We start from the raw sequence: 15,937 nt of genomic DNA, 5'->3' as shown, positions 1-15,937 counted from the left end.
TAACTTAACTTAACTTAACTTACTTAACTTAACTTAACTTAACTTAACTTAACTTAACTTAACTAACTTAACTTAACTTAAACTTAACTTAACTTAACTTAACTTAACTTAACTTAACTTAACTTAACTTAACTTAACTTAACTTAACTTAACTTAACTTAACTTAACTTAACTTAACTTAACTTAACTTAACTTAACTTAACTTAACTTAACTTAACTTTTCTAGGGTCCAAAAAAATTGACATTGGAATTATATCCTATAAATTCAACAGCTAAGGCCTACACTCATAAAATCACAAATTGTACTCACCACCTCCATTCACAACTCTTGAAGGTATTGATCAGACCTGTTTAAAACTTTAACAAGTCCAAAGTATAAATTACATTACAATTACTCTTGCAGACACAAAACTCAAATCACTGTGATACAGTTCAAATTAGAACATTACACAAAACTATTACAAAACTTTCCAATCATTAATAAACCCTAATAGAGCACACCCAAAACTTTATTGTACTCAAATTACAATACTAAACACATATATTTGCAACATAACATTCATTGAAAATTAAATCACTTCCAATACATTGCATTACAAATTATACACTTTGCAATTCAGATTTTTCACTACCTCATTTAAAAAAAAAACATAAGACAAATTCTCACATCACTAAAATACAGTACAGCTTAAAACAATAACATTGCATAACAAACATATTTTGCCATCATTACAAATCTCAAAAAGCACACCCAGAAACTTTACTTTGCTCAAATAACAATACTCAACTACATCATGAAGATTGGCAACATAACATTCACTGAGCAATAACTATTTAAAGTACATTGCATTACAAACATTAAAAACAGTTTACAGTTAGGGACATTGTCCTTGACAGAAAACAATTTACAAACCATTTTTCCAACATAATCAAGTTCTTTACAATCCTAGAAAACACCACATTACAGGCTACAATGATCCCACATCCACTTGCTCAAAACAATGCACAGGACATGGTGGTATGGTTCTAGGGTTAGAAGCAAAGTTAACCCATAACAAGCTAACAACAGCAAGCTAAAACGGAGCTAAAAGCTATCCCTAACCCCCCCCCCCCACACACACAGGTACTTACCACCTGCCTCTTCAATCTATGAAAGGGTGTTAAACATTACATCATTTCAACAAAACCTAAACAAACATTGCTCTTTAAAAAAAGAACTTGCATTCTAGCTCATTTGAAAATAAAAACACACAAAGGATGATTTGTCAAATCACTAAAAATACAGTACAGCTTAAAACAACAACATTGTACAACAAACATACCCACATTTCTTTCTGTCATCAATACAAATCCTCAAAGAGCACCCCCAGAAACTTTATTGTGCTCAAATTACAATACTACATCATGACAATTGGCAACATAACATTCAGTGAGCATTAAACTATTTCAAGGACATTGCATTACAATTAATTTAAAACAATGTTTACAGTTAGGGACTTTGCCCTTAACAATACAAAACAATTTACAAACCATTTTTCCCCAACATAATCAAGTTCTTTACAATCCAAGAAAACACCACATTACAGGCTACAATGATCCCACATCCACTTGCTCAAAACAATGCACAGGACATGGTGGTATGGTTCTAGGGTTAGAAGCAAAGTTAACCCATAACAAGCTAACAACAGCAAGCTAAAACTGAGCTAAAAGCTATCCCTAACCCCCCCCCCCCACACACACACACACACACACAAAAGTACTTACCACCTGCCTCTTCAAGCTATAAAAGGGTGTTAAACATTACAATTTACATACTTTCAACAAAACCTAAACAATCAAACACTGCTCTTTAAAAAAAGAACTTGCATTCTAGCTCATTTGAAAATAAAAACACACAAAGGATGATTTCTCAAATCACTAAAAATACAGTACAGCTTAAAACAACAACATTGTACAACAAACATACCCACATTGTTTTCCTGCCATCAATACAAATCCTCAAAGAGCACTCCCAGAAACTTTATTGTGCTCAAATTACAATACTACATCATGACAATTGGCAATATAACATTCAGTGAGCATTAAACTATTTCAAGGACATTGCATTACAATTAATTTAAAACAAAGTTCTTAATTAGGCAATGTTAGGGACATTGCCCTTAAAAATACAAAACAATTTACAAACCATTTTCCCCATCATAATCAGGTTCTTTACAATCCAAGAAAACACCACATTACAGGCTACAATGATTCCACATTCACTTACTCAACATAATACACAGAACAAATTTACTTAACATACTACAACTATTTACTTCTTTTAAAAGTCCATTACTACTTCAGACAGGCTCCTCGACTCCATCCAGACACATGATTTGGTTGTAGAAAAAGTCTAAAATTGAAACACTGACAGAGGAAAAAGGTCCACTCAAAAGCTGCTCCTGATGAGGCCCCTTCAAGATGCACACCATTTTCACCTTCTGTTCCAATTCTGGTCAGGAAATAAAAAATACTAAAAAATTTCACACTACAAACACCTCTCTTGGAAGATGGACACCGTCTCCCACATCTGCACCACATGCAGACATACAGGTACCCAATGAAACAAAGATCTGGTCACCACCTCCCACAAAATGACCAAAGTAGAAAAAAAAAACAACTTAAAGATTAGTTTACATTTATATTTAACATCAAAATAAAATACTTCAATTCATAACAAACCCTCCCTCAAAACCAAGAACTCCCTTCCCCCAGAATACCCCTTGCAAAAAAAAGGTAATTGTGCAGTTTCCCCATTAAGAAACAATTAAACTACCTCCACAATCAAAGAGAAAGAAATGCTCCAACTTCAGTTTTACATTGTATGAAAAAAAAACATACCACCAACAACATACTTTACCTCCAGTACAATATTCACAATTCAACAAGCTATAAATGCCAGACATAACTAAAAACATTTGACCAAATTAGTCCCTAACCCTTTAACTCCTCATTCTTCTCCCATCTGAAAGGAAAAACCATCATGTAATTATTCCAAATGTCAACTTGCCATCAAAAATTACTTTAGATATACAACAAAAATCAGTTACACACCCCAAACATACAACTCAATTTCTCCAATTCAAATCTTCCCAGAACACTGACCCTGATCTAAAAATACTACCTTCTTGTCAACCCCTAAAATGTGTATTCTCTTACCTGCCATCCTTGTGAAAGCTCTCATCCAGGATTAGCTTATTTCTTTGAATGCTTACAAAAAGCAAGGAAAATTAACAAATTCAGGTCCCAAGAGGTTTAAATCCACATCTACCAGCCTTTGGAAAGCCATTTACAAAGGTCATCTTATTGAAGATAACCCATGGGTGAAAACATTTCAATTTAAAGATGCAAAACAAATCCAGATTTCAGTAGACATGTTTCTTCAGAGTCTTTCAAAGAAAGTCTAGTTTCAACTGAATATGCTACCTTTCCACCCAACACATACCAAAACTTTCCCAAACTCACATTAAATATTCTAAACACCTTCAAATTGTTTTTCAAATTACAACCGAAAGCCAACAAACACATCAAAACCACCCACCTTCCACAGCAGCCTTCAGGACATCACAGCTGCAAGCCAAAAGCTCCTACCCTTGCAGGAGCCAGAAACAGAATGACTACCAGCCCCCAAACTGTGTCTTTAAAACCCTCATGATTAACTCAGAGGTGTGGCCAATTCACCAAGAACCTATCCCAACATCTCCTTGAAATGGTCAATTTGCAAAGCCCTATTGTTTATAATGCAACACACACCTGTTTCCAATGACTGAACAAGTATTAGCCAGCCCATCTACAGATCCAGCCATTCAGAATGCACAGGTGATAATGCTGGGGGTTACTTAGAGGATCAGGATCTGCTGGGTACCACAAGTTTTTACAAATACTCAGTTGTGGGACTACACTACTTTGTGGAACATTTGGACAGTCTTTAGAAGAAAGTTAAGTTTCAACTGAATATGCCACCTTTCCACCAGACACATACCAAAAACCTTCTCAAACTCACAGTGCACAAATATTCTAAACACCTTCAACCTTCAAACTTTTTCAAATTACTACCCAAACACATCAAAATCACTCACCTTTCTCCACAGTCTTCGGGCCACCACAGCTGCAAGCCAAGAGCTCCTACCCTTGCAGGAGCCAGAAACAGAATGACTACTGATCCCAATGCTGTGTCTTTAAAACCCTCATGATTAACTCAGAGGTGTGGCTAATTCAGCAAGAACCTATCCCAACATCTCCTCAAAATGGTCAGTTAGCAAAACCAAATTGTTTATAATGCGACACACCAGTTTCCAATGACAAAGTATTAGCCAGCCCATCTACAGATCCAGCCATTCAGAATGCATGGGTGACAATGCAGGGGTACTTTAGAGGTTCAGGATCTGTTGGGTACCAAAACTTTTTTACAAATACTCAGTTGTGGGACTACACTACTTTGTGGAACATTTGGACAGTCACCAGAAAATGCCTGATTTTGAATCCTATTCAAAGGGGATGTTCAATCTTTTTTCAGTAATAGAAATTGAATTGTATACTGTGTATGACAGCGTGTTAAATATTAAAGTGCTTAAAAAGTAGGTAGATTTAATAAAAACAAGATTGCTCAGTTGTAAATATAAAAAGGTTTAATATTATACTGTAAATTAAAACAGAAGCATAATGTAATATATAAATAATGTACACACAGTAGATGGTAGTGGAAGCTAAATAAAATGTACACAACAGTATTCCACCTTCTTCATACATATTTTTATGCATCAAAATCTTTAACTTGGTGATTTACAATGGATTATGGAAAGGTTTAAACATGTTGCTTCTACCATTATAAAGTTTATATACTGTACTTCATAAAAAGTCATAACGTTTTATTCTTTTCTAAGAATGTATAGTAAAAACACCACTTCCTGTTATTATAAAAAAGTGGTACTGAATTAATACCACTTGATGATAATTTTAATATGGAACTGTGATGTTTTGGAAACAATTTGAAATGTAATTATTAAAACTTTTAGTGTCCCTATCGAGGTAATGGAAAATAGATAAGATCACTGTATTGACCATATATTATTTTTTGATATTAGGAATTTGTCTTTTCATATACCCCAACTTGCTCTCCATGAGACACACAGACAGGGAGGGAAGCTGGGGGTCAGAGCACAGGGTCAGCCATTTTTACTGTGTCCCCAGAGCAGTTGGGGGTTCACTCAGGAGCCCAATGGCATAGGACTCCTCTGCCAGCCACAGATCCACTATACTGCTCAGAGGAAAAGGGGATGTCCTGGCCCATATGGGGATTGAACCCATAACCTCAGTGTTATCAGCCCCACATGCTTACCAATTGAGCTAACCAGCCCCCAAAAGACTGCTCATGGACCATAATGTAGCATGCTTTACCCTTTTTCATACATTAAGAATTTGTACTATCTAAACCTATTTTTAACATGCTTGTGGTTTGAACACGGTGTGTCTTTTTTTGCAGTTATATAAAAACATAGTGTACCTCCTATTTACTTTTTAATGAGACTGTTTATTAGAAAACAAACATGTGCCCTAAGCAGGAACTGAACCCAGATCTCCCAGAGAGGAACCCACCCCCCAAACCCACTACACCAACAGAGCACTTGCAAGCATTGCAGAAACAGACAGGTCAAAATGTATCGAAAGGACTCAAGAGTGAACAGGTCAGAAAAAATAAAAAATTTACAAAGAAAGTGGACTACGGTAATACCATCAGTTATATAAATATATCATATTTTGATCTATTAATATCATTACTAATTTATTTTACTACATAATTCCATATTATATTCCCTACTAAGCAGATTCTAAAAAGTACACTTTTTTACTGGCATAAAAACAGCAAGGATTCAAGGGAAATATATATATATACTTATATATTAAAATAGTATTTTAAACTACAAATATAGTCAGAAAGAGCACATCACAACTTTTCCAAAATAACCACAGTAAGTGACATAGGTAAGACTGATGCATACAATTTTTGTAAAGTGGAAAATTGTTGTGTACTGTTTATTTAAGCTACCACTATCAGCCATGGACATTAAATATAATGTTTATATTCCTATATTAATATATTTTATGATAATATGACCTTGAAGGACATCCATCCTTCGGATGAGACGTAAAACCGAGGTTCTGACTCTCTGTGGTCATTAAAAATCCCAGGGCGTTTCTCGAAAAGAGTAGGGGTGTAACCCCAACATCCTGGCCAAATTTCCCATTGGCCTTTACCAGTCATGGCCTCCTAATAATCCCCATCTCTGAATTGGCTACATTACTCTGCTCTCCTCCCCACTGATAGCTGATGTGTGGTGAGGGTTCTGGCGCACTATGGCTGCCGTCGCATCATCCAGGTGGATGCTGCACATTGGTGGTGGTGGAGGGGAGTCCCCACTACCTGTAAAGCGCTTTGAGTGGAGTCTCCAGAAAAAGTGCTATATAAGTGTGTAGTGGTTTGATGGGTTTACTGAGACAATTATTAATTGTGGCAGTAATCACGAGGTTGTTCGTTGGGGCTTTTAGAAAATCAATCGTCAGAACAACTAACAACGCACACACACGGGTTCAATACACGGGATACATTTATTAATATAACTGTGCAACAACATATACTAGTCTGCCTGGATACGAGCGGCAGACCTTACGGTGAGGGTTATCAATATACAAGGTATATAATCTCGAAGAGATGCAAACACAAAGAGATACACAACAGAGAATATATGTCAATATATATTGTTCGGTTACCAAATCGCTAATCAGTGTTATTACCCACTGTTACTCTAAACTCGGAAGTAAATACATTACTCATGAATTAAATTGATAACAACTTGTGTTGAGGTACAATTGAATTCTCTAGACGCAATGTAGAACATGGGGTTTACTTATCCACTGTGTTTGGATTTGGAATTTCCCGGCACGAACACCAAACCAGCTGACAGGCTCTGTTGCAGCCTCTGTTGCAGCGGTTGTCCAATGGGCGTTGTGACGGCGTCCTCTGGCTACCGGCCAACCAGTCGAGGTGCAGCTCGGAGTAGGACGGGCGGAGGAATCTGACTGCGGCGCGCAGGGCAGTCGTTGCTCCGAGGGGATCTACCAGCAGTCCGGCTGGCTAGTAGAAAGTCTCTATGCACAGAGTGTGACCGCGAGTCCTCACAAGTCACTCTTTTGCCTGGGAAGAAACTGGTTCGTTCCCGGTCCAGCGCTGCTTCTGAATAAGCTATTCAGGTTGTCGACGAGGGTCCAACTGTAGGCTGCCGTTGATCAAGCGGAGCATTCACGTTGGTAGAATTCTGAGTACGTACGGGTTCCTCGGCCTCGCGCTTAGAACAAAGTCCAAGTCCTTTTGCAGACAACAGCAGTTGTCACGTGATTGTCTCTGAGGATGCGCGAAAATGGCCAAGGAGAGCCCAGAACTGAGCTTGCGCTCCCTTTTTGATCAAGACCCAGATGTGTGCTGATTGGTTGAGAGTTTGGCGGGCATTGGAGACCCACGTGGTATTACCACGCCCTGCCAGTCCCTGATTGGTTGGTCAAGGTGAGATATAAGTCACTTACTCTTGACACTTAGGAATGCAGTCCAGATGTCCATTCGGCACTCCCTAGACTGATAGGCGCCAATGGATGAACATTGATCATGATAGCCAGGCTCAGCTAATTGCATTCCCGTCTGGGAGCTTGTTTCTTATCACAAGAAAACACTCTTAAATCAGCTTGCATGAATTCTTTCTCTGTGGCTGCACCACAGAGATGGAGGGTGAGATGGGGCCTCTTTTAGGAGCATACCAACGCTTAATTCTGTCTTATTAACAAGCATTGCCGCTACAAGTGCAAGCAATTATTATTATTATTATTATTATGCTCCTGTTATTTTTATGCTCAGCTACCAAAATTTCCCTTTAGCTGTAAAATTCCATACTAATATTTAAACATGCACTTTGAATGCTTAAATATAAATCTCTTGATCACCAAACACAGAGAAGCTCAAAAGTGAAAACAGGAAGAATCAATGAATAGCATCCCACTCATAAGATTCAATCAGCTGCACTTTATTTAACCCAAAAAATGATAAATTTAGAATCCATCTTCAAATGAATAGACCTATTATATTGAGTTTGAATATCTTTTGATTTATAATAATAATTGCTTGCACTTATATAGCACTTTTATGGACACTCCACTCAAAGCACTTTACAGGTAATGGGGATCCCCTCCACCACCACCAATGTGCAACACCCACCTGGTTGATGCGCCAGTCCGCTCACCACACACAAGCTCTCAGTGGAGAGGAGAGCAGAGTGATGAAGCCAATTCATAGATGGGGATTATTAGGAAGCCATGACTGGTAAGGACCAATGGGAAATGTGGCTAGGACACTGGGGTTACACCTCTACACTTTACAAGAAACACCGTGGGATTTTTAATGACCACAGAGCGTCAGGACCTCGGTTTTATATCTCATCCAAAGGACAGCACCTGTTTACAGTATAGTGTCCCCGTCACTATACTGGGGGCATTAGGACCCACATGGACCACAGGGTGAGCACCCCCTGCTGGCCCCACTAACACCTCTTTCAGCAGCAACCTTAGTTTTTCCCAGGAGGTCTCCCAGCCAGGTGCTGACCATGCTCACACCTGCTTAGCTTCAGTGGGTTGCCAGTTGCAAGTTGCCAGTTGCAGTGTGATATGGCTGCTGGTTCTAATCTTGTTAATTTAATCTTGTTTTCAGCCATTCACTATAGCTGTCAGCTATGAAGGTTTTACCCCTCACTGGACTTGGCACATTCTGAGGGGGAGGAGCCAGCCCAGCTCAGAGGATAAAAGAGCAAACTCCCTGTGCCTCTGTTTTCATTCAAGAGTCCAGTAGCAGAGGAGAGTGGTGAGTACTGTTTCTTTACTGGTTTTGGGACAAATCTTTCATTTGCTGGTTAGTCCCATGTTTTTTCTTACAAACTTTATTTTAGAGAAGGAGTACTTAGATTAAATTCACTTGGCTGCTCCTACAAAACTTTTGTTGAGAAAAGTACTTTTACTTTTAGCTTGATAATTAAGAACCCAATCTACTACCTTTTTTGTAATAGCCTACTCATACTTGTTAAAGTTTCTACTGACTTTATAATTTGTGGAAACTTCCAAACAGCTCCATATTAATTAAGAGGACCTATTTCATTATCTTGCCAGCAGCCATATCACCCTGCAGCTCCCAGGTGGTAGCCCACTAAAGCTAAGCAGACATGAGCCTGGCCAATACCTGAATTGGAGACCTCCTAGGAAAAACTAAGGTTGCTGCTGGGAGAGCTGTTATTTGGGCTTGCAGGGGGCGCTCACCTTGTATAGTGATGGGGACACTACACTGTAAAAAGGCACAGTCCTTCAGATGAAAAGTAAAACTGAGATCCTATGGTCATAAAAACTCCCAGGGCATTTCTCAAAAAGAGTAGGGGTATTACCCTGGTGTCCTGGTCTATTTTCCCATTGGCCCTTACTGATCATGTACCGCTAATAACCCCATCTCTGAGCTGGCTTCATCACTCTGTTCTCTTCCACAGTGAAAGCTGGTGTGTGGTGAGAGTTCTGACACACAGTAAGGCTGCATAATGGTGGTGATGGAGGGGACTCCCCATTGCCTGTAAAGCACTTTGAGTGGAGTGTCCAGGAAATCACTATATAAGTGTAAGCAATTATTATTATAATGTAATTAACTTTAAAAGGTTATAAGAAAAACAAGATTAGATACTTGATAAACTGGAATTTAACTAATGAAATGGACTACATTATAATTTTAAAGGTCCTTAAATTCTGTGCTGGACTGAACCAATACACACTCTAACCTCTGGGATTGGAGAAAAAGACCCCTAAGCCCTAATAGTTTGAATAAACTGAGCACTTTAGCTACCGTACCAAAAACAGAAGAGTAATCAACAAAACCTTGATAATTACAATAACTACTAATCTCCTATGGCTCATATGAGTATGGCACAACTAGAGTGACATTTAAAATCTTTCAGAACATAGCATGTCACAGTTTCCTTCAATTTAATTAAGTCTAAAAGCAGTTGAACTTTAAGATGGATCTGGATCTGACCTTTTCATATAATTTCCTCTCACCCACTTCAAAATAAGATTCACGTACCTATTTTTTGTTAATCTGGAGGACTTTGGAGGCAAGAATGGGAGACATGTCACAACTGCCGTGATGGTCTGGAAAACACTACATGGCAAATCCTTGAGCTGAACACCGTGGATTCTTTTATAAATGATGAATAAAAGGCTGCTGTGAATCAACTAGCAACCCAACAGTTTGACATGATAATTACTCATGTTAAACCAGACTATTTTTATGTACCCTATGAATGATACATACCAATGCTAAAGTCAATGTGCACATTCTTGCTCCTCTCCAGGACATCATTGTGGTTGTCAATGACTCATCCACCCTGTGCTCATACAAATAAACACTCCTTACACATGATCCTTGTGTGACCAGTTTATTTTTCTACACATTACATTTTATTTATGAAAACTAGTTCAGAACCAGTTTTGAATTGCTCATGTAATTTTCTCCCCAGTTGGTTGTGGGTTTCCTCCAAGTAGTGAGGTTTTCTGCCACAGTTCAGGAGCATGGAGGTGGGTTAATTGCATTTTGGCATGATGAGACCTGAGGAATGGACTGGCATCCCACCCATCTTCATCAGTGCAGTGAGCTGTATGGTTAAACCATTGTAAATGGATTTATACCTCCTAGTTGGCAGTTATCAGTCATTTAAACCAACCTCACTAACCAAACAATCTAATTACAGTTTAAAACTGTATAACACTTACATTTTCTAGACCACTAACCTCTTTTGAATTTAACTCATTGTACTGCCAGCATGGCTAGCAGTTGTCTCTACCCCAAACTGCAACCTCTACACAATTCTGACAACTCCTTTTTTCATGAATAAACTATTATATTCCTGCTGTTGGTCTACTCTGTAGTCTTAAACTGCTGCAGCTATAACAATTTCACACTAATTACATAAATATTTCACAAACAAGATGTTACAAAATAGCACTTTCCTTTGCAATGGAGTCTCAATCCATACAGTATGAAATGGCTTGATCTGTAGCAGTACTTGTACTATCTCAATCCCACACTTTTGTACCCCTTTAAAAGACATCAACTGTTACATTAAGAGAGATTTAGTAATGCCAGCAGCCCAATTCACTGCAAATACAGTAAACCTGATATACTACACAACGTACTTAAGTAAACCGCTTTTCAGACATTTTCACTTGAAATGGAATGGAAAACTGAAATTATACAGCAATTACTCTTAAATGAAAGTGTATAGTGGGAGGCACCATGGAGAGCACCAGTAAAAAGTCAACACCCCAGCTGAGGAGACAGAACCACCAGTGTGAGGTTAACTGGGAACAAAAACAATACAAAAGGTGAGAAAATAAAGTAAGCGACTGCCATATTACCTACAAGCTGGGCTTAACCTACCTAATGGGGTCCGGCTTTTGGGAAAAACTGCTAGCACAGCAGTCACCAGACTGGACATTTGCTATTCAGTGTGGTCCAGTCTGTGCATAACAAGATGCATGAGTTTGCCTGCCCCTATGAAAGGGCATAAAGGGACAGGCAAAACAGAAGATGGAAACCTAAGACAGGTACAATCCTCAGCAGGACCGATGGTGCAAAAACACCATCATCCAGGGGTGGCTCTGCTCCTCTCAGAGGGTGTCCAGTGTGCCTTTATAGGACCTGCCCAGCTGGGGCTCATGTGCTGGAAGCCAGGACAGCTGGGACTACAAAGACAAGGGGTTACCCTTCTACCAGGGCTCCACCTCCACACTGGGCACACCCCTGCATAATGCCACCCCAGCATATAAACAAATGGGAATAAATGTGCATATTCATTTCTACACTATTTCACTATGCACAAATCACCCAGGCAAATTTAAAAACCCCAAACTGCATTTCAGTTCTGTGTTTTACACCGTCAATGTCTAAAATATATACCTTAAAGCTCACCTACGTTCTCCACAAATACCACAGGTTTTCATAATACAGGAATGTATACAAATGCTTAGATCACTAAAAATAAAATTAAAACTGCTTATAAACATCCTCTATGCTGAGGAATGTACCCAAAGAGTACCCAAATAAATGTAAAATAAATGTACCCAAAGAGTGTGACCTAAATAAAACAATGTAGGGAAAAGCAGGTCCAGTGCCAGTATATACTCAATATAGCACCTTGTACAACCACAACCACAATCAGCATACAAGAAACAAAAGAAAACCGATTCAGTACATTTAGCCATTTTTAATCATCCCACACCAACAAAAATATAGATTTTCCAATACATGAGGACATTTTCTGGCAAAGAATTTACAAAGCAGCATAACTACATATCCCTTCTCACAAAACAGAACAAACAACCCCAATCTTTCTCCTACGTCATTCTGTAGGAAATCCCCTCCCATGACAGAGGGCTTTCTGTGCAGGTACCAAAAAAAGAGCGGCACTCAGCTAAACCAATCCCTCTTTTCCAAGTGAGTGGATGGCATTAGTTTTCCTTTTATTCATTTCTACCTTATGTGCTCAATTCAGTTTTACTCTACAGCCAATGCAAAATTTATATACATGTGTGCACCCATGCAAATAAATCATTGCATGACCTTTGAGTCTCTCAAACTCTGCTTTTGCCTGGAATGTGCAAAACAGCTAAAAAGTTACCAACTGCCAACTCTTTCTCCATTCCAGCACTAGAAGTCACTTTGTCTCCTCCCTGCCAGGTGGCTCAGGTGCTGAAGTTACAAGCCATGGTCCTAACAGCCATTACAAGGCAGGTGTGCAGAGATTCACTTAGAGCTTAATGCAGCTCTTGTTGTACCATGAATAGCACCTGAACCTCTTTCCTGCCCACAATTAACCCACCAAAGACCTCCCTCCCTTTCTCTGCCTTTGTTGTTAGGAACTTCTAAAGCAGCTTTGATGCTCCTCTGATGAGTCCATTGGCTTCTGGAATTGGAACAGGCACATGATTCCCCAAGCAGATCTTGGCAGACAGAACCCACTACCCAGTCTGCTGCATCTGGGCTCCAGTCCTGGTGAACGTCCTCCCTTGGCAGCAAGTGCCTGGTCATCCCCCAGACAGCAGAGAACCTCAAGAAAAAATAAGAAACTGGACTGAGTCCTCTGCACTAGTCAGAAATGGTCCAGCCAACATTCCCACTCCCAACACCAGTTTTGACCTAAACCACCATAATGTTCAGTGCTACACCTTTTCAGGACAAACCAACAGAAAACCACCCTCAGGGGTCCAAAAGCAAAAACCCACGGTGCAGGGCTCCTACCACAGGGGAGAACTTCAGTTCTATTATCTTGTTTAAAACATTATTTCGTAAGTATACAAGTTACAAATTACAGGTTCATCCTTCTCAAAACAGCCAGCTAACCAACTTATCCCTTCCCTCAACCCCAACAAACCCAAACAAAATAACCCAGAATGTTCTTGCCTGCTTACCCAGGACATAGATCCACTTGCTTCTCTTCCAATGCCTTATAAAGCGTGGACACTGAGAGAAGAAATAGAACTCTTATAATTACAAAATCAAAGATTCTCAAATATTCAATTCTCCGTGAAATTAACTAAAGATAATGCACGACTTTCAGATTGTCCTACATTGTTGTCCTCTGACAACAGGGTCTTTCAAGTCCATTTTAAGTGTAAAAAATGATAAAAGTCAGTAATATATGGAATTTTTAAGATGTACTGCACTGTATGCTGTAACTCCCATGCACACGCCAAAAGCTGCCTGCCCAATATACTCAATGTACCCCATTTAACATGATATGCAGTCTACACTAATGCAGTCTACACTAATGTACCCAAATAAATCAACATACCCATAGTACCCAAATGTACCCGATTAAAACCCCATGTACCCAAAATGCCCCATCTCTCTTCCTGGATGGAAAGGGACTCACCTGACCCACTCACCTGACTAGATCCTTTGATGTTACTGTTGACTTTGTCTTGGAACAAGCACCCCACTTCTCCAACAGATCTTCATGGAAAGGTCCCGGAGACCAGCACAATCTGTTTTCCACTCTTTCCTCTGAAGCAAAGGCCTGGTCAACCCTTCTGGCAGCAGAGAGCCTGAAAAGGAGAGAAATTTAGACCAAGTCCTCTGCACTTGTTAGAAACAGACAAGCCAGCATTTCTGCTTCCAACATGGACACAGTGCAGCATCTGTCCAACAGACCAACTGTAAAACACCCTGCAGAGAGCAAAAGAGAAAACCCCCAGTCCAGGGCTTGTGCCACAGGGGGTGGGATCCATTGCAGTTCCTCCCCTGTGAGGAAATCAGTTCCTGTGCCAACACCAATCAAGAGAACCTGGCTGTCTCCTCAAAGACATAACCAGCAAGGAGTCTGCAGTGGAGGAGGCTGCTGGTGTGCCAAGTCACTGTTGTACTGCAGTGTATCCAAAGTGATTTATTTACATGTGTGCACCCATGAAATAAATCAGATACAAAATTAATTCAGTCTTTGAGCCAGAATGACAGCCAGTCAAGTGCACGTCAGTGTGGGAGTGCTTCACCCAAGCAGGGAACAAAACTCAGAAGATGCCAAAAAGAAAAAAACATTTAGCACATTAAAGCATGACCTTATCCATCTGAAGATGTCCAAGAGCTTAACACAGCCTTCTCCAAAAGCACCTTTTCGTGATGGGAAAAGAGTGAAACTCACCTCTGGTCCAGGGACCATGTCAAAAGACACTTCCTTTGTACCTGCTCCAAGATCCACGGGCATCAAGGAATTTCAAGAAGGACAGCTTGCAGCATCTCTTCACTTTCCACTCTTCAAAGTGGAAGACTTCAATTCTCACAAATGGACACCAACAGGTCACACAGCTGGTATCCTTTTAGCCAGCCAGTGAGCTTCCTCTGAACAGGATTCTCCACGCCTTTCACTCCACACTGTGCTTTCACAGTGGAAGGGACTGGGAAGCACTGATCATTGCACTAGTCTCATTTACAAACACAATCATCACCACTACTGACCAGCCTCATGAAAAGAGTTTGAGCTGTACCTCCGCTCTACTTACCTTCAAACTCACCTTTACCTTGGCCAAAAAGTTGCACTGATTGGGTTAAGCAGATCAGCATCAAAGATGCAGGGTATGGTCCAAGAACTTCAGGCAGTGAGATGATTGTATTATCGACCACCACTATTCCCACCTCACGCAGAGGTTTGACAGTTGTGGCTGATGAGAACTTTGAGCAGGTGGATCACCTCGCCTTTCTCAGGACAGAACTAACCTCCTTTACTCAGAGCTGGGCCACTGGCAGAATGGCATCATGGACTCCTGCAGTGGATAGACACTCCTCCAAACTGTCCATCACAGAGCAGCCAAGGTCAGTGATTCAGGCAATAGCTGAAAAATAGGCACAGCCTTCCGCTTCCTTATAGTTCCATTGACACAGCAGATTTCCAGGGAACCTCCGGATCCTGTTGCAATATTCCATTATGACAGTTGTCACCAGCTTGCTGGAATTCACATGCAGTGCAAAACAAAAAGTATTTAAGTTCAGATTCAAATTCAGTGCATCCATCTCAAAACGTACAGTTCAACTCAACCCCCAATCCTGACTGATCACCGATCCTAGCCTTAAACACTGGCCTCTTACTGGCCCAAACAGAAACAATAACCCAAGTCCTTGCCCTGCTCACCCAGGACATAGATGCTCTTGCTTCTCTTCTTGACAGCAGCTTGTAAGCTTCCTAAGGCAAGACATTAGAATTCTTCAACTTTGCTTCCCCCTCCCCACAAATACTCAGATCTCTAGGTCAATTTACAGAATTTAACATTCTCCACA

The 15,937-nt window shown here is 40.0% G+C and overlaps 1 long non-coding RNA gene across 1 annotated transcript; it reads right to left on the bottom strand.

Annotated features, from left to right (window-relative positions):
- Positions 1-12,365: 12,365 nt before the first annotated feature.
- Positions 12,366-14,561, bottom strand: LOC138224370 (uncharacterized). Its single transcript, XR_011182844.1, has 3 exons — positions 14,056-14,561; positions 13,579-13,630; positions 12,366-13,217 (listed from the first exon to the last, which is right to left on the bottom strand). It is a non-coding gene; the product is annotated as an uncharacterized lncRNA (long non-coding RNA).
- Between the last annotated feature and the right edge of the window lie 1,376 nt (positions 14,562-15,937).

This window comes from Lepisosteus oculatus, chromosome 20, assembly GCF_040954835.1.
Source record: "Lepisosteus oculatus isolate fLepOcu1 chromosome 20, fLepOcu1.hap2, whole genome shotgun sequence".
Taxonomy (NCBI): Eukaryota; Metazoa; Chordata; class Actinopteri; order Semionotiformes; family Lepisosteidae; genus Lepisosteus; species Lepisosteus oculatus.
The sequence above is the reverse complement of the archived record's forward strand: the minus strand, read 5'-3'. Positions and strand labels throughout refer to the sequence as shown.